General features: G+C 39.1%; 1 protein-coding gene across 1 annotated transcript in view; it reads left to right on the top strand.

The window, feature by feature from the left end:
* TIAM2 (TIAM Rac1 associated GEF 2) overlaps positions 1-27,992 on the top strand; it is a 298,176-nt gene that overhangs the window by 239,382 nt on the left and 30,802 nt on the right.

The following is a 27,992-nucleotide window of genomic DNA, read 5'->3' as shown; positions in this document are numbered from 1 at the left end:
GTAATGTCAGTTGTTAGGGTTCTAGAGAGGTATAATGATGGCAGAGCGGAAGAACCCTGGACTTGGGGTAAGAAGAGAAGGCTTGAAGCTTAGCCCAGACTCTCACTAGCTGTGAGACCTTGCACAAGTCGGTCCATTTCTCTGATGCTCAGTCTCCCTCTCTGGAAGATGGTGATCCTAGTACACAACCAGCATCTCGGATTTGGCTGGAGAAGAAGAATTCTTCTATGAATTAGGACGTAAGTTTGATATTTTGTGAGTTTGGGGATGTGTGCCATATGCAGGTGCCGACTGACTCTCCTAGAAGAAAAGAGGCAGGGTGGTATGGGGCAAAGGATGAAACACCAGCTCTGGGTCAAATCCACCTCTTCCTGCTCACTTCCTGCACTGTGACTTTGGGCAAATCGCTTTAACCTCCCTGGACCTCAGTTTCCTTATCTGTAAAATGAGGGGATTGGACTAGGCTGCTTAATGCTGTAGCTCTATGATCATAAAACTTGGAGATCATTTAGAGGACTGTTGTGAGACAAGTACTTTGTGAAAATTGAAGTGCTATATAATCAAATGGGAATTCATGTTATTGTCGTTATTATTTTCAGTGTAGCTCAGTGTTTGAGATGGCAGTAACATTTATTTGGAAAAAAAAAGATTGCTTCTTTTGTAGAAACTTTTAAAACTTCCTAAAAACAACAACATTTTCAGCTTAAGTAAAATCATTTGAATTGAACTGTGCCTTAAGTGGGGATCTAGGAGATTGGGGCCTGGGTCAGTAACACTTGTGGGACACGAAATCTTCCCACTCCCTACTTACCCTTACCCAGGAGTGGGGAACCTGCGGCCTTGAGGCCACGTGTGGCCTTCTAGATCCTTAAATGTGGCCTTACAGAATCAAAAAAATTTGGATTCAGTCAGAAGGCCTCACTTAAGGATCTAGAAGGCCACACGTGGCCTCAAGGCCTCAGGTTCCCCACCCCTGCTACCTCCTGCTAGCATTTTTAAGAAGCTAAAATCTAATTCAACTTGCATTAATAGAATTTAGTACAGAAACATCTGGAATCTTGTGTAGGGTAGAGGTAAGAGGGCAGAGGTAACACAAAAGGATGTCACAAAAGAGTAACAAAGTAGCTTAGCCTTAGAGCCAGTTAGGATGGGAAGGTTTGGGTGGATGTGTATGGGGATGGATTTGGGGGTGGGGACAGGGTCGTGGAGCTGCATGAGAATGCTATTGTATTTATTGGGAACACACGTTTTGACTGCTGCCCCTCTTGTAGTGAGTGGCCTCTCATATCGGGCGGTTTCCAAAAATCTAGGGCTGGAGTGATTTCCCCTGTTTATTATGCCTCCTTTGCTTCCACATTGTGAAAATGGAGTAGAGATTCACTTTCCCCCCCTCTGTTTTGCCTGAAGAGAGTATTTAAGTATAAATGCTAGAGAAAGGTCTCTATGGTTTTAGGGTATGCCTGTGGCTTCACCACAGAGTCAGGGAGGCAGCCCACTGAGACCAGAAATGAGTCCAGGAAATACCTGCGTCCTTCTACCCAGACCCCGAGCCCAGAATCATGTCTTCTTGTGAGGTCAGGGAGGGGAAAGAAGGTGGTGGTGGTGATGGTTTGGCTTCATTTTGGAGGTTCGTGTGGCAGGGTAACTGAAACTTTGGGGCTTTCCTGTTGTACCACTTGTCTCTGTGGTTACCTACTGTCTTCTTGGATTATTAGTTGAATCAAACTATTAGCCAGGGTCAGACTGGCTATTCCTGGCCCCTGGAAAGGACATAAGAAGGTAATTATGCACTGGTGGAATGAAGACACAAGGAGATGGGTTCAGTAAGTTTCTTGCCATTGGATCTCAGTATTATAGGATTTAGAGCCAGAAGAGACCTTAGATGTTATGAATTCAAACATCTCATTTTAAAGATAAGGTAAGTGAGCCTCAGAGAAGTTAAATGATGCGTCCAATCTCTGCTCTTCTTTGAAGACATGGGGGATCCATGAGTGTGAAACATTATATATAAGATCGGAGTTTTTCAATGTAATGATGGATTTTGCTGAATTTTTTCTTCCTCTTTTTTTCTAACAAAAAATTCTTTCTAATAAGAAATGGTTCTTTGGGAGAGAAGAAAGGGAAATCTAGGTGATACAAAAACAAAAAATATAAAAATCTATTTAATAAGAAAATTAAAAAAGACTCTTCTAAAGTTCCACTTGAGGTAGTATAGTCAAGTCATTAGAGGGCTGGACCTACCGTCTCTCCCCTGGATTATTGTCACAATATCTCTCTTTCTAGTATCTTCTCTCTCTCTCTGATACATTCTCTCCATCCATGGTTCTCAAATTATGGTGGTCCCTAGAGACCCTGGCGGGGGGAAGGTTCTCTAAGACCCTCTCAGGGGGTCCAAAACTCTTTTCACAATAATACCAAGATGTTTCAGTTTCTAGTATGGAAAATATTAACTGATATGACTCATCTAAATAAAAGCTCTTTAGTGGAGTCCCCAATAATTTTAAAGAGTTTAAGGGGTCCTGAAATCCAAGAGTTTGAGAACGGCTGCCCTGTATACTTTCTAATTTAATATTCTCAGATCACAGGTCTAACTGTGTCATAAAGCCCAAATGCCTTCCGGTTGCCTTTAATATAAAATATAAAACCTCTTGAATTTCCTAAGAACATAGATGCAGACCTGGAAGGGTCCCAGGAAGCCACCTAGTCCAACTCCCTCATTTTATAGATGAGGAAACTGAGGCCCATTTAAATGAAGTCAATTACCCACAGTCAAACAGGCAGAAAAGCCTTTAGAATAGTGATTTGAACCCTGGTTATTCATTTATTTATTTTGTTTGGTGAGGCAATTAGGGTTAAGTGACTTGCCAAGAGTCACACAGCTAGTAAGTGTCAGGTGTCTGAGGCCAGATTTAAACTCAGGTCCTCCTGACTCCAGGGTCAGGGCTCTATCCACTGTGCCACCTAGCTGCCCCTGAACCCTGGTAATTTAGCTGCAGAGTGCTCCAGCCTCCTATTCAGCTTATTATGCATCACTCTTCTTCCTGTATTCTATAATGCAATCAAACAGGCCTGCTTGCTGTTCTCCTCCCCTCCATGTGTCTTTGCAAAGGCTAGCCACCGTCTTCCCTTCCTCTGCTTGGTAGAACCTCTACATTTCTTTAAGGTCCAACTCAAATGCCCCTTCCTAGTTGAACCCTATCCTGTTCCTCCAGTTGCTTGTACCCTTCCCTTTGGAAATCACTTAGTATTTACTTTGTATGTATTTTCATAGTAATAATAATAATAATAGCTAGCATTTACATAGTGCTTTAAAATGTGCAAAATGCTATACATATGTTACTCCTTTGATCCTCACAAGTCTTTGAGGTAAGTGCTATTATTATCCCCATTTTACAGATGAGAAAACTGAGCAGACAGAAGAACTAAGTGACTCGCTCAGGGTCATACAGCTATTAAATGTCTGAAGCAGATTTGAAGTCAGGTCTTCCTGACCTGACCAGGCCCAGTGCTATGTCCACTGAGCCACGTGCTTTCCTCTGGGTTAGATGCAGAAGATACAAAGAAAAATGAAGACAGTCTCTGCTTTCAAGGAGTTTATTTCAACTAGGGGAAAATAGCATGAACAGAAGTAAATACAAAATGCCTGCTTATTAGAAGGAGGTAAGTAAGGTCATATAGCTAATCAGTGAGAGAGCTAGGACTAAGCCCAGGTTTCCTGTTCTGCGTGTAGTACTCATACCACTGTATCTGGCTGCCAGGGGACACCTAATTGGCTTAATGGTTGGATTATAATAGGTCTGTATACTCTATGTAAGTAGAGAACAAGCATTTTTTTTTAAGGCAATTGGAGTTAAGTGACTTGTCCAGGATCTCACAGCTAGCAAGTGTCAAGTGTCTGGTCTGAGGCTGGATTTGAACTGAGGTTCTCCTGACTCCAGTGCTGGTGCTCTATCCACTGTGCCACCTAGCTGCCCAACAAGCATATTTTTATACAAGCCAGAATTCAACTTCTACTTGGTTCTTTTTAATAAATAAAACATATATTTGAAATACAATTTTAGCTAAAATGCATAAATGAAAAAGTGAGTGTCATAACAAAATGAAAACTTCAAAGTTCTGTGATTCTACTATAACTATTTTAAACCTTTGAAAACTTAGGATGGTTTTTAACAGGACTCTGATTATGACATTGGCCATCAGCCAAGCAACGAGCCCTTATGCCTAGTATGTGCCAGGCAGAGTTTGAGGGGTCCTGGGGAAAGATGTATGGGTATTAGGGTAGTCTCCTTTTTTGGGGAACTTCCTATCCTGTGATTTTTTTTATTTCTATAATAAAGCTCAGCAGAGGCTTAGCTTATCTACCAGATAGATATGTTAAAAGTTCAGTACAACAGAGAGCCCAGCCCTCTTTAGATTGAACCTGACAACTGAAGATAGAAGAATAACTATGCTGTATTTAAAATAAAAAACTGCTGTACTTTGGATCAAGAGACCTGTGTTCAATTTCCAGCACTGACTCATTAATTGGGACTCAAGGTATGTGGTGGGCAACTAGGTGGTATAATGGATAGAGTGCTGGGCCTGGAATCAGGAAGGCTGTCTTCCTGAGTTCAGATCTGGCCTAAGACACTTACTAGCTGGGTAACCCTAGGCAAGTCACTATAGCCTTTTTGCCTCGGTTTTCACAACTGTCAAATGAGCTGGAGAAGGAAATGGCAAACCATTACAGTATCTTTGATAAAAAAAAAACCCAATGGGGTCACAGAGAGTGAGACAAGACTGAAATCACTGACAAAAACAAAGTGTATGACTCTACTCAATGACTTCATCTAAGCATCATGCATTTGTATCCTAGTGTCTAGCACAGTGCCTGGCACATAGTGGACACTTCATAAATGCCTTTTGATTATGCCACTTCCTTCACATGGTGATTGTGAAGAAAGGGTTCTGGGAACCTTAAAGGTTCTACTTCAAGTGGGAGTAGCTGTTATTTCTCAGGCAGAAGAGTTCATTTTAACTCTTTAATCCTACAACTTTTCTGCTCCCCGAGTGCTTTTATGATGTTGGGTATCCTTTCAAAGCCATTTCCTATTATAAATATGTTTATGTTGAGATAAGATTTCTTAAAACTCCACATCAAAAGGAACAACAACAAAAAAAGACTACAGAGAATCTTTGTCAATGTGGTCACTGCAGGTGTTGGCTTAAGGGGGTGGGGGAGGGAGGAAGAGAGATTCCCAGTTTGTTACTGAGGTTGTGTTTTCTTTGGCATGTTTCTTTGGGAAGGGCAAAAGCACAGCTTTCAAAAGTAGTAAATCTAGCCAAAACAGTAACTCAGTGACTTGTTCCCGCCATTTACTTTATATTAAATGCAGCTGTAGACCCCCTCTCCTTGTGAAAATTAGAGATCGTTAAATATCTATGTACAAAAATATGAGGCTTGCATAATGTTTCTTATACTAATCTCTAGACTCTGGCAGTCTGGCTAATCCTTTGTATTCTTAGTACTTTGATGCATTTAGCTGTTGACAATGAAGTCTCCTTGCTCTGTGAGTTTTATTTGTGCAGTGACATCCTATTTCTACCAGGAAATATACTTCCTTAGTTGAACTTCTAGAGTAAATCCTGAAAAAAGTCTATGGTGTTGTGGATCTGGAGATTTAAGGGATCTTAGAGGCTAGTCTAATCCAATCCTCTCATTTTATAGATGAGGAAACTGAGGCCTAGGAAGGTTAAGTGACTTTCCCCTCGTCATACAAGTGGTAATTTTCAGGGGTGGAATTTGAACCCAGGTCCTTGATTCCAGAGCCACACATATTCTCTGTCATCATAAAGTTACTTGCAAGTATTAATACAGGATCCAATAAAGACGAGCTGAAGAAAAGGGTGGATATGGGGGGAATGGAGTCATCCTGATGTCATGGACAGAGAACTCGGTGAGGAATAAGAAGATTTGGGTGCAAGTTCTGGCTGTGCTATTTAGTAGCTGTGTGAACTTATTTTTGTCACTCTTTGTAGGCTTTCATTTCCTTATTGGTAATGTGATGGGATTAGGCTAAGATGGTGGGCCCCTACCTGGCACTAGCATTCCATGATCTAGGATCTAGGAAGGTGTGCACTTACATGCCAATTTAACCTTGAGGCAAAAGCACATGCACTGCTCCCTGCCTCCAACTGATGCTTTTTCTTTTTTATTGTCTGTTTTTAATTAATGATTATAGAAAAATGTAGCACATGAGTGAAAACTAGGATTAAAAAAGAAACAACCAACAAGGATTTGAGAAAGTATCTTCTTGCCTCCTGCTGTAGTTTATCAGTAACCTTGTTAGGCGCAAGATGTCATTCTAGTGGCCTAACAAATGGCTTTTAAATGTCATTATTTAGAAATTTTTCATTACATGTTAATCTCCTGACCAAGACTTTTGTAGGATGAATATAGATAGATAGATAGATAGATAGATAGATAGATAGATAGAAGTGTATGTGTGTGTATTTGCAGATCAATTGAGGCTTTTAGTTTACATCATTATTCTGAAAAGAGAAGCTTATTCTCTGATGTGGCTTTGTGTCTCTATGCTGTATTAACCTTTTGCATTCAAAAAGCTCATCTCTCATCAATCCTTAGATATCATCTATGTGCATTTAGGGGCATGTTCTGTTATAACACATTTTCTTTTCTTTGCTAAACACTCCTTAATTGTGCATTGATGGGTAGAGCCAAGATGGCAGAGTAGAGACAGGAACTCACCTCAATCTCCCAAATTCCCTTCCAAGCAACCTCAAAATAATGTGCCAAATCAGATCATGGAGCGGCAGAACCAACCAAAGGTCAGGGTAAAACAATTTTCCTGCCCAAGACGACTTGGGAGGTCAGCAGGAAAGATCTGCCATACCAGGGGGTCATCAGGAGTGTAGTGCAGGCTGAGCTCCAGCAATATCAACAACAGGCCTTGGAGGTGACTGCGTCAACAGCATTAACTTCTGGAGCCCTCAGCCCGCAGAGGATAATGGGGTTGGACAACTGGTCAGAAAGAGATTACAGGGGGTCCTTTGGTGGTTCTGAGTTCAGGACCCTGTTGCATTCCCAGGGTGAAGAAGAGCACTGACTTGTAGCAGAGAGGTACAGGGGCCTTGGTCACAGCTCCAGGGTGGAGAAGAATGTTTGTGGTGGCTCACAAGGGAGTAGGGTCCTGGTCTTAGTTGCAAGGCAAAAAGGAGCACTAGCACTTGTGGCTGCGGGAGAGCAGGGGACCTGGTCACGGTTCCAGGATCAAGAGGAGTGCCAGCCCCTGTGGCTACAGCGGAATTAGGTTCCTTTCTGAGTAAAGACCAGAGCGCAGGCCAGCAAAGCAGTGACCACACCTTTCCTTAGATCATACCATCTTGGAGTCAATGAAAACTTACAGACCCCCAGAACTAGCTCTTAAAACAGCAGCATGAAAAACTTGAGACTTGGGACAGTGCCCCTTCCACCCTGGGAGCAAGCCCAACTGTATCATAAAGTTAAAAGTCAAGAAATAGATTGGAAAATGAGCAAACAACAACAGCAAAGAGCCTGACCAGGAAAATTTACCGTGGTGTCAGGGAAGATCAAGACGAACTGAGAAGACAACAATGTCACAACAGCTACAAGCAAAGCCTCAGAGGGGAAAAAATGTGAATTAGATGTAAACCCGACAAGAATTCCTAGAAGAGCTAAAAAAGGGTTTTTTTAAAATCAAAGAGGTAGGGAAAAAATTTGGAAAAAAAAATGAGAGTGATGCAAGAAATTTATGGAAAGAGTCAACCATTTAGTAAAAGAGGTACCAAAAAAAAACCCACTAAAGAAAATAACACCTTAAAAAGCAGAATTGGCCAAATTGTATGAAGAAAAGAACTTCTTATAAAAGTAGAATTGGCCAAATGGAAAAAGAAGTACAAAAGCTCACTGAAGAAAATAATTCCTTAAAAATTAGAATTGGGAAAGGGGAAGCTAATGATTCCATGAGACATCAAGAAACAATAAAACAATGTAAAAAAAAAAGAAAAATGGAAGAAAATGTGAAATATTTCATCAGAAAAACAACTGACCTAGAAAATAGATCTTGGAGAGATAATTTGAGAATTATTGGACTACCTGAAAGCCATGATAAAAAAAAAAAGAGCCTAGACATCTTATACCAAAAAAAAAAAAAAAAAGAGAGAGCAAACTGCCCTGATATCTTAGAATCAGAAGGTAAAATAGAAATTGAAAGAATCCACCAATCACCTCCTGAAAGAGATCCCCAAAAGAACACTCCCAGGAATATTATAGCCAAATTCTAGAGCTCCTAGGTCAAATTAAAAATACTGCAGGTAGCCAGATAACACGAGATTTAGCAGCTTCAACATTAAAGGCCTTGGAATATGATATTCCAAAAGGCAAAGGAGCTAGAATTACAACCAAGATTCAGCTACTCAGCAAAACTGAGTATATCCCTTCAGAGATAAAAATAAGTATTTAATGAAATCAAGGACTTTCAAGCATTCTTGATGAAAAGATTAGAGCTGAATAAAAATTTTGACTTTCAAATGCAAGATGCATGAAAAGGAAAACATGAAATCATAAGAGATTCAATAAGGTTGAATTGTTTGCATTCTATATGGGAAGATGATACTTATAACTCCTAAGAACTCTATCATTTTTAGAACAGTTAGAAGGAATATATGCAGACAGAGGGCGCAGGTGTGAGTTGATGATGGGATGATTTCCAAAAAATAAAATGAGGGGGTGAGAAAGAGGGATGCACTGCAATAAAGAGGAAGGCAGAGGTAGAATGGGGAAAACTATCTCACATAAAATAAAATGAAGGAATTAGCATAAGCAGTGAGAAAACAAAACTATCACTCTTTGCAGATGATATGATATACCTAGAGAATCCTAGAAAATCAACTTAAAAGACTAGTTGATATAATTAACAGCTTCAGTAAAGTTGCAAGATATAAAATAAACCCACAGAAATCATCAGCATTTCTACATATTACTAACAAGAGGTAGAAAGAAATTCCATTTAAAATAACTGCAGATAATATAAAACACTTGGGCGTCTACCTGCCAAGACAAACCCAGAAACTATATGAACACAATTACAAAATACTTTTCACAGAAATAAATATCACATCTAAGTAATTGAAGAAATATTAATTGCTTTATGGGTAGGCCAAGCCAATATAATGACAGTTCTACCTAAATTAATTTACTTAATGAGTGCCATACCAATAAAACTACCAAAAATTATTTTATAGAGCTAGAAAAAATAATAACAAAATTCATTTGGAAGAACAAGAGGTCAAGAATATCAAGGGAATTAATGAAAAAAAAAATGTGAAGGAAGGTGCCCTAGCAGTACCAGATCTCAAACTGTATCACAAAGCAGTAATCATCAAAACAATCTGGTACTGGCTAAGAAATGGAGTGGTAAATCAATGGAATAGATTAGGTACACTGTACAGCACAGGAATCAACCATAGTAAGTGTTTGATAAATGCAAAGATCCAGGCTTTGGGGACAGCAAATCGCTATTTGACAAAAATTGCTGGGAAAAGGGAAAGCATTTTGACAGAAACTAGAAATAGACCAACATTTCACACCTTTTACCAAGATAAGGTCAAAATGGGTACATGATTTAGATAGAGTGATATCATAAACAAATTAGGGGAGCATGGATTATTTTACCTGTCAGATTTATAGATGAGGGAAGAGTTTACGACCAAATAAGAGATGGAAAGCATTACAGGATGTAAAATGGATCATTTTAATTACATTAAACTGAAACGCTTCTTCACAAATAAAATCAGTGCTACTAAGATTATAAAAAAAGTGGGAACTGGGAAAAAATTTTTACAGCAGATTTTTCTGACAAATATATTTTCAAATATATAAAGAACTGAGTCAAATTTATAGTAATATGAATTGTTCCCCAATTGATAGTGAAACAATATGAAAGGCAATTTTCAGAAGAAGATATCAAAGTTATGTATAGTCATAGGAAAAAATGCTCTGAATCACTATTGATTAGAGAATTGCAAATTAAAATAACTCTGAGGTTCCACTTCACACCTATCAGATTGGCCAATATGACAGAAAAGGAAAATGACAAATGCTGGATGGGATATGAAAAAAACTGGGACACTAATGCATTGTTGGTGGAGTAGTGAATTGATCCAACCATTCTGGAGAGCAATTTGGAACTAAATCCAAAGGGCTATAAAACTGACTGAGCAATACTACTATTAGGTCTGTATCCCAAAGATTTTTTTTTAAAAAAAGGAAAAAGACCTATACATACTACAAAAATATTTTAGGAGCTCTTTTTGTGGTGGCAAAGAATTGAAAATCAAGGGGATGTCCATTAGCTGGGGAATGGCTGGACAAGTTATGTGGTATATAATTGTGATGGAATACTACCACACTATAAAAAATGATGAGCAGGATGCTTTCAGAAAAACCTGAGAAGACTTACATGAACTGAGACAAAGTGAAGCGAGCAATCCAGAACATTGTTCACAGTAACAGCAGTCTTGTATAATGATCAAGTACGAATGATGTAACTGTTCACAGCAGCACAGTGATCTAAGACAGTTCTGAAGGACTTATGATGAAAAATGCCATCCACCTCCAGAGGAAGAACTGGTGGAGCCTGAATGCAGATTGAAGCATACTTTTTAACTTTCTTTATTTTTCTTGGTTTTTTTGTCTGTTTTCTTTTCAACATATGGAAATATGTTTTGCATGACTACACATATATAATCTATATCAAATTGCTTGCTTTCTCAAGGAAGAGGAGAGAGGATTTAGAACTTAAACATTTTAAGAAATGAATGTTAAATTTTTTTTTACATGTAATTGAGAAAAATTTTTTTAAAATAACCCCCTCCACAAAATAAGAAAAAAATTGTGCATCAGGAATAGTACCCACATTTTTTCCTCTGAAAAATTATGCCTTTAAAACTAAAGATAATGTGAGTGCATGGGATTAGAGATAGCTACTGGGATGATGGGGCTCTTTTTGAATAAATTTCAATAAAATTAATGTTGAAATACCATTATTTTATTTGAAAGAATCAGACAATTGTATAGAAATACTAGAAGGCATTTTGCACTCTTTTTGGTAATGAGGGATACTTCTATTTTAATCTTGAATTCTAAACTCTGCCTTTTAAGTAAGGAAATTGAACAGAAGGAGAGAAGCAAGGAAATGCAAAAATGACCCCATTTCACCTCCTGTTTAACACCTGGCCTGCCATACTACACATCAGATGCTTAGTACAAACAGAGGCACTGGCCCCTGAGTCAGGTGAATAGCTTGTAATCTGCTGAGTAGAAGAAAATCAAGACTGAATTTTAATAACTCGTGGCATGGCTACTGAATACCCTTTTTGTACATTTTTTAAAGAAATGGAGTGTTGTCATAGCAACATATTAAAGAAGCATTACCTGTGCCTTCCAGCAAATGGTTCTGACTCACTTTAGAAAGTGGTGCGTAGTACAGTGAAAACCTATATATCACACACATAAGGACATACGGTCATGTCATTAACAATTTCTACTATCATATAGAGAAGATGTTTATAAACCCCACTTTCCTCAGTACTTCCTGGAAAAGATTTGGGGATGAATCCACTTTTTCCCATTCCCACCATCCTGCTGAAAGTCTTTTTCCAAGGTCAGTAATGACCTCCTAAGTGTCAAATCATTGGAATCATAGGATTTAAAGAGATTAGCCATCCTCACCAACTACTATCTGACTGCTACTCACAGGGCAGGTGAGCCAGCCAGCTGAAACATCAAGGCACCTTGCATGACAGAAAGGGGGCTGTGTGAGCCAGGCGAGTCAGGCCACTACTGCGTGGGACAGCTGCCACACTAGAATTAAAAGTTCGGAGGCTGAGTCAGAGATCAGAAAAAGTTTTATTCTTTCTCATGAGAAAAGGCACAGCCCTCGCTGCTCAAACAGTGACAGCCAGTGCAAAATCTGTTAGTGGGGAACAAAGTTTTATAGTCCTAACACCATACCCCCTCCCCATTCCTGAACCCTTCTTCCCATTGGCTGGGTTTCAGGGTGTACAATCTAAACGCGGCTTTCTAAGACCCTTAGTACAATAATATCCTTATTTGGAAATATTTGCCTAGAGACAAAGGCTCGGGAAGACTTTTGATAATCTACTTAGAAGTTCTGCCCAGAGACAAAGGATCGAAGACTTTTGATAATGGTTTAGAAGTTCCTTCTAGAGACAGATAAGCAGGAAGCCCCTGGCGGTTAAAGCTAGCAGTCTTTCGCAATTTTTACCTTGCTAGAGAAATCGGAGCACAGGTTAGCTCTTGTGTAATGCACAGCAAATGTTTGCAGATTCATCAAGTTTTACTGCCTTGGGAGTACAAAGGGAATTTATGAGTTTTAGTACTGAGAAAACTTCATCTATCTCACTCACTACCACCACCTTAACCATGAAATCCCTACAGGCCCTGGTAGAGACAGCTCGGAAGCTTTGGGAGTAGCAGTACCCCCAAACCATTCAGACCTGCTTCCTGATCAGCTCCCACAGCCATCATCGAGAGGAGAAGTTATTGTGAAGAAGGGATCTTTCTTCCTCATCACCAACAGCAGCAACTGCTAACCAACTGCCACTGACAAACAGGCACTGGAGTCCTGAGAGTGGCAGCCATCCCTTCTGTGGAGAAGGGGTCAGCCATCCCCTCGTAACCAACTGCCCCCCACAGACCTATGTATGAGATTTTAACCCAGGCCCTCTGAGTCCCAATCTGGTGCTCTTTCTCCTGTGCTTTTTGCCTCCGCTGACCAGTTGACCCTGATCATTCTTCTGGACCTGTCTGTAGCAGTATTTCATATAGTTGACTTCAGAGTTAGAGGACTTTTGTTTGAATGCCATACCTACCTGTGTGACCTTAGGAAGGTCGATAAACCTCTTTGGGTCTCAGTTTCCTCATGAGTAAAAGGAAGGAGCTGGCTTGGTGATCTTGAAGGTACGTTGCAGCTCTTAGATCTATGATCCTAGGATCTGATGAGTCTTTGTTGACACCTCTTCGTCCTTCCATCCCCAAAGTGGGGCTTCTTCTTTGACCTTCTCTCTTTCTACCCTTTCCTTTGGTGTTCCTGTTCAGTCCTGTAGCTTTATTGATTCTCCTCTTATTTGTACACCTCCCAGATCAGTTATCTCTGGCTTCCCTGACCTCCAGAGCTGCGCTTTACAATGGCCAGCTTCTTATCTTTACCTGGTTTTCCTGTCATTTCTTCAAACAGAACATATTCGAAACAGAAATCCTTGTCTTACCCTTGCCCTCCTCTTGTCTTTTTTCCCCTAATTCCTGTATTTCCATTAATAGTACTGCTGTCCTTACTGTCTGTCAGGCTTGAGAACTTGGCATCATTTATGATTCTGCCTCATCCCTTTATCTTTAAGCTATCAAATTCTTTTATTTTCACATCTGCATTTTCTCATATCTAATTCCCTTCCCCATCCCTACTTCACAGCTACCACTCTGGTTTAGTCTCTCATGTCCTCTCACCTACACTCTTATAATTATTATAATATCTTTTCCTTTTCTCCATCCATCATATCATTTCCAAAGTAATATTACTCTAAAATCATCTTGGATCTCCATTGCCAAGAGAATAAAGAATAGGCTCCTTATTTTGGCATTCAAGGACCTCTACAGTTTGGCTCCAACCTATTTTTCCAACTTCATTTTATGGAATTCTTGGTGCATCCATCCTGTTGTAGCCAAACTAGACTGCTTACTTTTTCCAAAGTGCCTTTCTGCCCCTCCCCCTGCCTTTGCATTTCCACATTGTAGTCCTTCATGCCTGTAGCAAATTTCTTCTCCCCTATCTTTCCTGTTGAAATCCTTCTCTGCCTTCAAGGTCCAAATCTGATACTACCTCCTCTTTGACAACTTCACTGATCTCTCCAGGTAGAAGTAATGTTGCCTTTGAATTTTCCATGCCTTTATTTTTCCTAGTTAATAGTAATTCATTCACAGACTTTATGAATTTAATCATACCAAACAGTAATGATTTTCTAACTTGTGTTATAGTTATTTGTGTATATTTTTTACCCCCTGCCATTCTTATTCCCAAGATCATATATTTCTTGAAGGCAGGGATTCTTTTATTCATTTTTATATTCCCAGTGTGATACATTTAATACATAGTTATTAGATTGAATCAAAATAGTGAAAAATTAAATATAACCCCTGCTATACAGTTAAAAGCAAACTTTCAAGAAATCTTGTTTTAAAGAATACTTCAAAGTATCTTCTTCAGGTGATCCTTTAAGATATATCACATGTGATAGCATTCTATAGAAGATGTGGAATTCAGAGGTTGTAACTGAGTAGATGGCGATTATATGATAGAGTTCTGCTATGAATTTGCATTCTACTATCTATTGTGAAACTATCCATTACTGAAATGAAATGAGACTATCCATTGCTTGAAAGGAGTGGTGAAAAGAAGTGCTCTAGGCTGTACTAACTTCTTTCACTAAGCTTTAGGTAACTGGCATATTCCAGGCAAACAGCCCATGGATACTCTCAGAGGGTACATATCTACCCTCCAGATGTATGAAAGGTCTTTTTTTTTTCCTTCACAGAAGAATGGTTTCTATAAGGAATGTCATTTGAAATGAGTTTACTTTTATACTCACAATTTATACCCCACAGTGGGCAGCCGTGGAGACAGATTTGTTGAAGATAGGAAAAGATAGCTAAAAATGAGATTACAACATCTACTGCCTTAACACTACTACTGCTGCTGGTTATATTCATATTACCATAGGTCTAGAACTGTTCTGTTCTCGAGGCCCTCAGGAGTGATCTATGGCCATGATGCTTTTGAGATCCATTGGACTATCCCTGAAGATACCAGAATGGGGAAGGGAGTGTAAAACTATAACTGCAAGTTCATCCTCTCCCTTCTTTGAAGAAATTAGGAGACTGGCTGTGAAACTTTGCATATAATGGCAGAGTCAGTTGATATGTTGGTTACTTTTGCTGAATTTTTTTTCCCCTTCTCACGTTTTATTTTAAAGGAATACTCTTTGAGGGGGTGGTATTTGAGGAGAAGGGGAAGGGATATATTTGGAAGCAAAGGTGATTTAAAATTAAAAGCAATTTAAGAAAAAGCTATAAAAAGGAAAATAACTGGAGGTGAAAACTTGAAAAACTTTGGTTGTGTGCCACCTTGGGAGCAGACTGGCTTTCATTATATTGATAAAAAAAAAACCAGTATTGGCTGTTTCTTTTAATTAACCCTTTCAGGGAAGCTGCTTAATTTCTCTGTTGGGCCTCAAGATTTTTCCTTTGTATAATAAGGCAAATAAGAAATTCAAACTTCCTTGGAGATGATTCATTAAGTTGATCTGTTGTTCAAAGTAAACCTGGAGTAGGCTAGATTATGTCATAGTTAGGAGAAAGGATGTTATACAATCTTCAGACAACCTGACTTTTTTGTAAAAAGTGCTGGGTTTTCTTCTGCTAAATAACTCACTTCTTGGAACATTGTTAACTGGCTTTCCAGAAGACCAGTCATTGTCAGTTAAACTGGAATTAAACTATTTATTTATTTGGTAATGCAGAGTCTTTATGTTTCCTGTATTAAAAGAGTATATTTAAGTATAAGTTTTAAGTATATTGTAAATGAAGTGAGGATAATATAACCAGTGAATAATCCAAATTTAATTGAATATTTGGTTTTGAAACACAGAAATATACAATGATCAGAGACACTCACTTTTTGTTGCCTAGATTGATCGTCTTTTGTTGTTTTTCTAGAGCTGAACCATTCTCAGAGGTAACATGGCATAGGGCTAGTGGTCTGTACCGTACCTTTCTATAGTTTTCCAAAGGAGAAAAGTAGCAGCAGTATGCTTTTTCCATTGGAAGTGCTTCTCAGAGTACTAGCATCATGAAAATTTGTTGAGGTTCACATACATACACATGAATGCGGAGAATCCCAAAATTTGGAAGCATGGCTTAACCTGTACCAGAACAAGAACCTCTTATATATAATAGCCCTGGCAAATGACTACCCAGCTTCCAGGTGATGATCTATGGTGTTGGGGAGTTACCACCTACTGAAAACCCATTCTGCTTATGCTTAGTTCTAATTGTTATGGAGGTTTCCAATACATATTTGCATTTATCACCTAGACTTAGTAGCCTCAAGAAAACCAATAACCCATTCTTGATGAAGACATATTGGCTCTTAGGGATCATTACATTTTTCTAAATGGTCATCAATCCACCTTTGTAATAATATATTATAAGAGTTTATAAGGAATTTGAGCAAGCTCACCAGCCCATAGTTTAAAGACTATACACCATGTTACCTTTTTTGGGGTGGGAGTGGGTACAACATTTACTTATCTCCAGTCCTGTCTTGCCTCCATTTCTTAGTGGTTCAGTAAATACAGCTGCTCTTCTTTTCAGTCACTGGAAGGTGGTTCATTCAGAACTGATAACTTAAACTCATTTGAGGGCAGCGAGGCAAACTTTCTTGCCATATCAAACTTAATTATAGCCATAATTTTAGATGTGAGAGGATATGGATTACAGCAGATAATTTGACAGATGGATATGTTTATGAGTAGAAGAAAGCTAACTCTTCATTATCACAAGTATCTGCAAGGTGTCAGCATGGAAGATCTCTTCTGAGCTACAGTGGGCTATGCTGATTGACTGTTCATAATAAATTTGGCATCTATATAGTTAGCCCCCAGGTGTGAGATGGAGAGGGAGAGGGGGGTCACCAAGTAGTCAAAGGAAAGAGCTAAATTGCCCAAGTGAGAAACAGAGTAGATCAAGTTCCTATGCCAGTCATTAATGGGAAAGATCCCCCTGCACTTCCAACCTGGGCAAGATGGGGAGATTGTCTTAAAAAAAAAAGTTGTAGTTAGCTTGTCAGCTTCCTAAATGACTTCTTCCTGAGGCTGACTTTCTTCCTTTTAAATAGGAATATATGACTGAGGGTACATTATGGTGTTGTAGGGAGAGCACTAAACTCTGAAGGAAGACCTGAGTTAGAATCCCACCTCATACCTTTACTAGCTGTGACCTTGGATAAGTCACTTAACCTCTAAAGAGCGTGCCTTTCCATATCTATAGATGGGGATAATTATAGCACCTACCTCACAAAAATTGTGTTAAAGGTTTCAAATGAGATAAAATCTAAAAGCCTTTTCAAACCCTGAAGTGTAATAGACATGGCAGCTATTATCATTACCACTGCCACTACCACCACCACCAGCCATTACCGTCACTACTATCTTAATTATTTTTTCAGGAAATGTTACTATAAAGTTTTCTAAACTTTTCTAAATTTTTTCAGCTAACAATTCTTTTGACTGGAAATATTTTCCAAGCTTGAAGTAGGGTAAGTGGATTCCTTATAGCAGAATTTATGGTACTTAATATCCCTACATGGTTGGCAACACCATAAACTAAAATATAGCAATCAAATGCCAACTGAATTCAACATCTAACAAGGTAAAGAAGGACTCCTATAAAGCTATAACTATTTCACAAAGCAGCCATGGAAATCTCAGTGATAGTATTTAAATGGTTCCACTTATTATGTAATACACTCTTCTTTGGATTAATTTTATTTGGGTTTTAAAAGTTATAGAGAATATAAAAAGCTTCAGATTGTGATTTCTTGAATATTAGCAAAACAAATAAAAAACCTGTTATTTCCAGGAGAAAGAGGTGTTCTTTATTCAATCTAAAAAGGAGGCTGTCATGAAATTTTCAGATTGAAAAGTAATTGCACATATTCAAGGTTAGGAAGAGTCACATTAGTGACTCAGAGCGTGGTTTGCTAAAAACAACAACCTTATCCCACTTCAGCAGAGAATCTGAGAGAAGGGCTTAGTTACACTAAACAGTTTGGTTGTTGTACTTAAGAAATTACTTTGGGCTCCCTGCAAATGGAGGCATTTATAGCTACAATATAAGAAAACTGAGTTTGTATTCATATGTCAATTTTTAAAGAAGAAAGTCGCCACTTAGCACTGAGTATGAGATTCTAACTATAAATAGGATCTTGTTATTGTCAGTTAGGAATTACCTTACAGTAACTTTTAAAATGAAAACTTTTTGTCAATATCCCTATTTTTCAACAAGAATTTTTTTAAAAAGACTAGATTGCTTTTGTACATACATATATTCCAGTATATATGATATTTGTTTTATGCTTTCTTAGAAGAAAAGCCATATATAAATCTAAAGTTTTTAATGCTTACCATTCCATAGGAAAGCAGATAAATGAAACAAGTACTTGGCTATATCCAAATTAAAATTTAATTAAAAAAAAACTAAGTGCTTGAAGATCGTAGTTCCCTTCATTGTGCACCACACACACATAATTAAGCCATTTAAGTTCCTTGTGTAAGTCTGGCACTTAGATCCTGAACATCTGGCTTTTGCTTTTACAGAAATACTTTAAAGGAGAAGTAGGTATAAGATAGAGTCATAAGCTTTTCAAATAGTTATGGGTCCTACAGTCCCATGAAGAATTAACACCAAATGGACGTGGGACTAATAAAAAATGGACATGTTGCTCTCTTACTCTGTACACAGAAGACATTTAATAAATGCTGGATAAAAATTGTCGGTGCTGCAACAAACCAGCACCAGAACTGAAGCCTCCAAACCATAACCCAAACCCAAGACCATAAATTTAGGACCAATGAGGTTACATTGAGTTAGCCAGCAAGGAAGCCCCACACACCATAGACAGAAACTTCCCAAAGGAACAAAAGGACAAAGCTTGTATAGTTTTAATGTAGCCAGGAGGTGAATTGGATATGGGACCTCAGGACTGGATGGCCTTTTGCTGTGGGCTAGTAACAGAAAAGGCTTTTAGGTTAGCAGTCTGTATCTTGTAACCCTGTCCTAACAGATAGCACTGTCCTTGCTGTTGTAGTAGTAAGGAAGGTTCCAAAGAGGGGGGTGGAGAGTGGGGAGCTGCAATACAAACCAGGTCAGGGGCAAGATAGAGGAACTGCATCCAAAATGACATGGCTTTAGCTTTCTCTGCCACCCACAATAGTTTCATCTCACATTTATCTCCATTCCCACTGACACCAGGAGAGTTTTGAGCATTTCATAATATCACACTTCAAGGTTTAAAAGTATGTTCCCTGCAGCAACCTTATGAGGTAAGATTTTGCTAGAAGAATTATCTCCATTTTGTCAATGAGAAAACAGACTTGGGTAAAATTGATGAGCCTAAGTCTGTACTTCTTAGAAGACTCAGAGCCTCAGTTCTCTCCCCAGTCTCTTGACTCCAGATCTAGCTCCCTTTCCCTATGTCATCCTGGTCCTGATTAGGAAGTAGCTTTGGAGAAGTATCCTGGCATAAAGTATCCCTGCACTGCTTCCAAGAAGCCCTGGTCCCTGGTCCCTGGAAATGCCTCAAAAGTTCCAGGGATCTTGCTTCCTCAGCTCTCTTTTATAGTCCGTGGCTTTTTTTTTTGCATATTTTATTAATTTATTTTGATTTATCAATAATCTCTTCCACATGCTTTTGAGTTTAAAATTTTTCTCCCCCTTCCTCCCCATCACCCTCCCCAGAACGGTGCACAATCTGATACGGGCTATACATTTACATTCCTGTTAAACATATTTTCACATTAATGAAGTTGTAAGTACAAATTAAAACCAATAGGAGGAACCATCAGAAAGAGGAAACAAAACTCAACAGAAGAGAAAAAAAAAGATAGCGATTCAATTTTCACAGTTATAATTACTATCTGTGTCTTTTTCTCCATCCTTTTCCCCCCTGTTTATGGTTTTCTTTCTCCTGTCTCCCTTCCCCCCCTTACCAGTACTTTGCTTTTGACCACCACCTCCTTCAGTCTCTCCTACCTTCTATTATCCCCCTCCCCCCTCTTACCCTTTGCTCCCACCTCTTCTTCCCTCCCTTCCATCCCCCCTCCCTTTTCTTTCCCCTTTTCCCTCCTACTGCCCATAGGGCAAGTTAGATTTCCATACCTAACTGCCTCCCTTCCATCCCCCCTCCCTTTTCTTTCCCCTTTTCCCTCCTACTGCCCATAGGGCAAGTTAGATTTCCATACCTAACTGATTATGTTATTCCCTTCTTGAGCCAAATCTGATGAGAGCAAGGTTCAAACAGTGTTCACCCCCCTCCCTTCTTTCCCTCTGCTATAATAGGATTTTCTGTCTTTTCCTGTAATGTAATTTGCCCTTGTCTGCCTCCTCCTTTCTCAGTACATTTTCTAAGATCAGACTAATCCACTTACTTGGATGCATTTAACCCACTTGATTAGATTTTTTTTTAATCATTACATCCAAGTCAACTAATATCCACCCCCTTTATGTATACTCCTTTAAGATGGTGTAATAACAATACATTTCTCAAGAGTTGCAAGTGTCATCTTCCCTTGTAGGGATGTAAACAGTCTGACCTTATTAACGACATTTTGTATCTTTCTGTCCCATTTACCTTTTTATGTCTTTCTTGAATCATGGGCTTGAAGATCAAATTTTTTGTCGAGCTTTGGTCTTTTTATGAGGAAGGTTTGGAAGTCCCCTATTTCATTGAATATCCATCTTCTCCCTTGAAAATTCATGCTCATTTTTGCAGGGTAGTTGATCCTTGGCTGCAATCCAAGCTCCTTTGCCTTACAGAATATCATGTTCCATGCCCTGCAGTCTTTTAACGTAGAAGCTGCAAGGTCCTGTGCAATCCTTACCGTGGTTCCATGATATTTAAATTGTTTCTTTCTGGCTGCTTGCAGCACCTTCTCTTTCAGCTGGTAATTTTGGAATTTTGCTATTATATTCCTTGGCGTTGTCAATTTGGGATCTCTTTCAGGTGGTGAGTGTGATTCTCTATGGTTATTTTACCTTCTGGTTCTAGGACTTCAGGGCAGTTTTCCTTTATGATTTCCTGAAAGATACTGTCCAGGCTCTTTTTTTCATCATGATTTTCAGGTAGTCCAATGACTTTTAAATTGTCTCTCCTGAATTGGTTTTCCAGATCGGTTGTTTTACAATGAGGTATTTTAAGTTTTCATCATTTTTTCATTTTTTGTTTCTGTTTGACTGATTCTTGCTCTCTCATAGAGTCATTAGTTTCCATTTGTCCAATTCTAGTTTTTAACAGATTGTTTTCTTCTGTTAGTTTTTGTACTTCCTTCTTCAATTGGCCAATTGTATTTTTAAGGGATTTTTTTCTTCAGTGTACTTTTTTTCCAGTTTGCCAATTGTGTTTTAGGGACTTGTTTTCTTCAGTGTACTTTTTTTCCAATTGGCCAATTGTTTTTAAGGACTCTTCTACCTCTCTCATTAATTTTAAAATCCTTCTTGAGCTCTTCTAAGAAGGCTTTTTGGGCTTCAGACCAGTTCATATTCCCTTTTGATGTTGCAGATGTGGGTTTGTTGACAATGTTGTCCTCTTCAGAATTTCTGTCTTGATCTCTACTCTTCTCATAATATGAATCTGTGGTACATTTCTTTTTACTCATGGTTTCTTTATTCCCTGGCCTTTAAAGAGATTGAGCTCTCCTGCTGGGGAACAGAGGGCACTGACCCAAGCTTCTTGTGTTGGGAGCCTAGGTCTTGGTCACTGGCTTTGTGTGCTGGGCCTCTTATTGGCAATTGGAGGCTGTAGGGTTTTGGCAGCTTACCTGTGTTGGGCTGGAATCAGCAAGGCTGGAACTTTCAGGCAATTCTAGGTTGCCTGCTTTTCCTTTCCCTTAGCTTTCTTCAGCTCCTTTTAGATGGGTGCTGCAGGGTGTTTATCTGCCTGGGGCCCCTTGCAATGCTGCCTCCCTCCTTTCTGCTAATGCATTGGGAGATTCCTTTGTGGTAGAATGCTGAGGCAGCTGGTGGTTTTCTGACCTGGTTTCCACCAGTTCCCCTGCCCTCACTGAGGCACTTGGAGGTCCAGGTGTTGGTGTTTGCTTGCTCTACCACCTGGGCTTCAGGATCTCTTCCTGGTTGACAGTTGGAGTTGTTGGGTTGGAATCAGCCAGGCTGGGACTTTAGGAAAACTCTAGGTTGCTTTCTTCAGCTCCTTTCAGATGAATGCTGCAGGGTGCTTATCTGCCTGGGGCCCTTTGTAGTGCTGCTTCCCTTATTTTTGCTGAGGCACTGGGAGACTGGTTTGCTGGGTTGCTTCACTGCTGTTCCCCATCCTTCTTCTAGTTCAGCTGTTCCAGGGTTTTTTTTTTTCTAGGGTGATATTTTCTGGGTTTTCAGAAGTGGATAGGGAAGGGTGAGAGTGACTACCTTTTCACTCCACCATCTTGGCTCCCAGAAGCAGAACTCAGTCTGGGGCTTTTCTGACCAAGCACTTCAGCATCTTTCCACATTTTAGTCAATACACCTTGCCTCTATCCCATCCGTGAGAAATGAGAAGATAAGGTAACATTTTTTACTTGAAAGAATCACAATAGTTTATTCTTAAAAAAAAAGTTTTCCTAGTGTTTCATGCGTGTTGCTTCATTTGATCTTTATAAAACAACTTATGAAATGGGTAGGGCAAATATTGTTATACCCATTTCACAGATGAATAAACTGAGGCTTTGGGAAGTTAAGTGACTTGCCTAAGATACTACAATTAGTTGGTAGAAAAACTGGGACTAAATCCTAAACAACTCTTTCCACTAGGCTGCTTGATGGAAAGACTTATTCATTTCTCTTTTTTGATCATGTATCCCATTTAACTCAGGCTCATAAAATTAGAGGATTTAGAGCTAAAGGAGACCTTAAAATTCCTCTAGGTCAACCTGCTCATTTTATATATGAAGTAATTGAGGCCTAGAGGGGTTAAATGATTTTTCCAAGATCATGCATAATTTTTTATGTGCAATAAATATACAATCTAACTTAAATTAAGTTCCTTTAAATATCTTACTCAGATGCACTTGAATTTGTCCTTAAACTTTCCAGAAGTTGTATATTACCTTGAGTTCAGTAAGAACTGATACTTCTTAATGTATTCCAGATAGCAAACCATCATTGGATGGTTTCTTTTTCTGGTCCATACTTTCCCAACATACAACATGAAATACTCAAACTTCTTCTAGAACCTAAACCAACCAAAGTTTTGAACATGTTCTGAAGTTTTATCTCTACCTTTGACTTGTGATACCCTAAAAAGTATATTTTCTGTGGGGGGGAAAAACTTTGCTAATATTATTTTGTAAATTAACCTAGCCCAAAAGGTTCTTAAAATGAAAATCTAATTTTACCAAATGGCAAGATGTTTTATTTTTGAAATCTTGCTATTTTAACACTGTATTGTTAGGTGTGATTTTTGACATCCAACATGGCAAAGTTGTAATCTAACCAGATGCCATTTAACTTATGGTGCATTTTGTCAGATCCTATTTTATGCAGTATATGGAATGCTTAATATAGATTCTTCAGCCCTAATCTGTCATAGTTCAGGATTGCATGTAAAATTGTCTTATATAAATTTATGATGCAGTATCCTTTGGAAGGAATGAAAATGAATGAGTCTTTGAATATTAGTAAACTATATGGTCCTTGAGTGCAGGGGCTATGTTGTTTTTATCTTTGTATTTCCACTACCCAAGGTAGCTTTAGTTTTTTCCATTGCCATGTTTTTGTTGTTCATCCTTTGTTTTTGAAGAGGACCAGGGACATCATCAGTGATGTCTTGACTTTGGAGTGAGTTAGATTTAAGTGAGGCAGAGTTGCATAAAGTTGTTAGCCCCGCTCTCCCTTCCAGAGTCATCAATTCCAGTGCAAGACAAAAGTCAGGAGGACTGATGATGGCCCAGGATGCAGTGGATGATTTTGTTATCTTTGATGTCTTACTAAGCTCTAAGGGCCTTCTTCAGCTGCCTTCATGGCCACTGGAACAAACTGTTCTCATCTACCCATTCCCCCAGTGGAAGGCTTCACATGTTTGGCATAGATATTCCCCTAACTCAACGATGGGTTTAAGATCCCTGTTACTCTCAAACTGGGTTAGCTTGTCTGCTACAATGGTTTACCATGATGTGGCCACTGTGCCTGCTACAGCTTCATGGAGCCACATGTAAGAGTTGGGTGAATCAGGTAGACACCAAAGGTGGATCGCAACCCTGAAAAGGGAAAGGCAAGCCCTTACATCTGAGGTGCTAGTCTTCTGTCTGTTACCCTGGCCACCTTGTACAGTATGACTGACCTTGGTTATGAGGAGAGGGTGATGAGAGGGAGGCTAACTCAATGCAAATCCATGATCAATGCTGGAAGAGCCACATTGTACTGCTAGTGGGTCATCATTAGTACCTTCCTTCCTTATATACAGAGGATGCCAGCATTGCTAGTTGTATTATTTGTATCTTACTAGATATAATAGGATAGGCTATAATTGAAATGTCTATATCATAGGAAGCAGCAACAAGGGATCTTTCCATCAGGGTAGCAGCTTAGTTGAAAGAGTGCCCAGCCAAGTATGACCAAAAGAGCTGCTTGCTACTTTATGATAGCATCTGAGAAAAAGAACATGCTGAGCACCTGAATCCATTTAGTGTCTAGCATGATGTCACAAAGGGCAGAATGTCCACTGTTGATAACCTAACAAGGAGCTCCTCTCAGGGCCCAGGCTGGGCATCCCTCCTATTCACCCTTTTGAGCATGACCTGCACCTGCTTTTATGGTACTTCCTCCATGTTCATAGAGAAATAAACATCTTCTGATCAGTATGGCCAAGAACTGGGCTTTCCAAGCTGTCCTCCTAGGAGCTGAAGTCAAGGGCATCTGGTCCTCTCTTTATTGAAGCTGGCCCTTTCAGTGAAAGGATGGAGACGAATTGCTGCCCCATTCAATAAGAGTGTAGGTCCTTTACCTCTAAGCTTCCAAGGGAAGCAGCAAATCCATGCCTCTCTTTGCGTCTCCCACAGAGCTCTGCATGCAGCACATGATTCATTGAGAAGCATTGCTTCTCAGATGAATTTGCTGAATTAGAAGCATATTATTTGATGTTGAAATTTCTTTAGTTGAAGCTTTGATTGATGCTTTAACTTTGGAAAAAATGACTGTTCAAACATTTTTAAAGGATGAGCATTTTAAGACTGTATATGATGTTTCTAGTCACAGGTATGACATTTCTAGACTTATTTCTCATTACACAGACACACACACACACACACACACACACACACACACACACACACACACACACACAAGAAGTGGCCTTTTTGCCATTCCTAGTGTGTAGCATTTTATTCTCCATCTCCATGACTTTGCACAGGAATTTCTCCCTTCTCATCTGTCTTTCTTGGCATTCCTGGTTCCACTCAAGGCCTATCTCAAGTGCTGAGTTTTACGTGAGGTGGTTTCTAATTCCATAATTGCTACAGCTTCTCATTTCCCACTTCCTGAAATCAATTTGTATATATTTATATTTCTGTAGAAGTTCTTCATAGAATATAATCTACTTGATGATCACAACTTTCTTTCCCCAGGGCTTAGGTACATTTGTTGTTGTTTAGTCATTTTAGTTGTGTCTGACTCTGTGACCTCATTTGGGGTTTTCTTAGTAAAGATACTGGAAAGGTTTGCCATTTCATTTCTTCTCCAGCTCGTTTTATAGATAAAGAAATTGAGGCAAACAGGCTTAAGTAACTTACCCAGGGTCATACAGCTAGTAATTGTCTGAGGCCAGATTTGAATTCAGGATGATGAGTCTTCCTGACTCCAGGCCTGGCACTCTAGACATCGTGCTATCTACCTGCCCCCCAACACATAATAGATGCTTAATAAATACTCAGTTGAATTATAGATTTGGGCTCTCTCTGCGCATTTGAAGAATACAACTCAGCTTAGCTGTTCTCTCATAGACAATTCTTTTTACTGTTTCATATACATAAATATACTTACACACATTATTGCCTCCAAACCTTTGCTCATGCTAAGGCCTCATTTTGAATACCTCAATTCTACTTAGTCCAAAGTATTGTTTTCGTTCTCAAAATACCTGTGAATATTTTTAGTTTTCTACTGGTCTTGTGTGTATCTCATTGTAAGTGTCTTTTATTGTATTCAAATTGTTTTTAATATATGGTATATCTCCTTCATTAGATTTTAAGGTCTTTGAGGTCAGGGACTGTGTCATTTACCTCTTTTATAGGCACCACAGGACTAAGTCCAGTCCTAGGCATACGGTAGATGATTAATAAATACTTATTGAGTGGAAGGGTTGATTTTAAGAATTTTGTATTGAAGAAACTGCAACCAGAGAGACAGAGTCTACTCGGAAGCCAATGTATGTCAGTATTGTGACGTTTTTCTTTGAAGATGTTTTACCTTTGTCTGTTCATGTTTATGTGGGAAGTGCTTAGGATCCTAAGGTCAAGTAACATCCTTCACAAGTTTGTTTTTCCTTTCCGTTTTGTGGAGTCAGAAAACAAAATGTTTTGTTTAAAAAAAAGTACAATCAAAGGAAAATAATCAAAGCTGAGATTCTGCCTTTACTTTAAGAAAGAATGGGTGAATACAATAGTGGAAGAGGAAAGGGGGAAAAAACCCTGAAACTGAGTGTTGTATAATTACAATGACTACTCTTAGCTCCAAAGAAGAGATATGGGATTGCACTTTTCTCTCTTCTTTGAAGAAGTGGAGGACCAGGAATGGAGAAAACAACAGTACTGTCAGACTTGGTGGATGTGTTGAAATTTTTTTGATGAATTGCTTTTTTTCCTCTTAAGGGGGATGGCTTTCATGGTGGCAGAAGGGAAGAGACAGGTGCTGGGAAATGAGGGTGACATAAGAACAAAAGTTATTGATTTTAAAAAAAAGTTGAGTGGAATATGTTAGGTAGGTTGACAGAGAATTGAAGAAATCAGGCAAATTTTGCTTTAAAGTTAGGAAGGAAATTAAAAATGGATAAATGATATATGGTAGCACAGAAGTTTCAAGCAGTGAAATTTCAGTCTGCTATGAACCAGGCACTCAGATGCCCTGATATTCTAGGTTTGAAAGTTCTGAGCCATTCATGCAAATGAATTGGCTGTACTCTCAGGAGATGTCGTCACATTGTGCTTAAGTCTGAACTTAGAAGGAAAGTGCAGTGAGCTCCAAAACTCTTCTCTGTTCCTTGGTAGGACTGCCCCTTGACACCTAATAAAAAAGACAGCAGAGCTAAAAATGATACCAAGAATTTGGATGTGGAGTAGGTCTCAGACTTAGGAAGCCAAACGGACCCTAAAATTCTGCAGTCCACCCTCATTGTCCCCAAGAGTCCTAAGGCTTTCGTCAAATGAGAGCTTTTAGACTCAAGTCCAGCTTGCCTTTGCACTAACAGAATGGAACACATGGAATAATCAGCAAGCATTTGTCAAGTGCCTTCTACCTGCCAGGTGTTATGCTCACCCTTGGGGGATGCAAGTACAAAGAACAAACCAATCTCTCCTAACCAGGAATGGAGAAACGATAAGTGCATATGTAAACCATACAACATAAAGTGAATACAAATATATAAAATAGTTAAATACAAGGTTGTGCACTAGTATTGAGGAAGGGCACTGGCACTTGGGGAGATTGAGAAAGGCTTAATGTAGAAAGATGGTGTGTGAACTGCATTTGAAAGAGTCAGTCTGCTAGGTGGAGGAAAGGAAAGAATGCACTCTAAGCACATGGGATAGCCATTTCAAAGAGGAATCTTTCTCTCTCTCGCTCTCTCTCTCGATATGTAAGAGATGTGATGATGGAGCAATGACAAGATTTGTCGACTGATTAGACATATGGCATGGGGGAGAATGAGGAGTCAAGGATGATGCTAAGGTTGTGAACCTTGGAGGCCAATTAGTCTTTAGCTGTGATTAAACCATCGATAGCATATGTACAGAGTGGTGTCACTTTTTTCTTACTTGTATTTGGACTTGGGTGAAATGCAAGATTTGCTTGTCTTTTTATCTTTTTAGAGATCTCTGTAAATACTTGTTCTCAGGGGGCTGGTTTATGGCAAATAGGG

The sequence above is a fragment of the Phascolarctos cinereus genome, unplaced genomic scaffold (genome assembly GCF_003287225.1).
Source record: "Phascolarctos cinereus isolate Bilbo 61053 unplaced genomic scaffold, phaCin_HiC Scaffold_5;HRSCAF=322, whole genome shotgun sequence".
Taxonomy (NCBI): domain Eukaryota; kingdom Metazoa; phylum Chordata; class Mammalia; order Diprotodontia; family Phascolarctidae; genus Phascolarctos; species Phascolarctos cinereus.
This window is presented reverse-complemented; position numbering and strand designations above follow the sequence as displayed.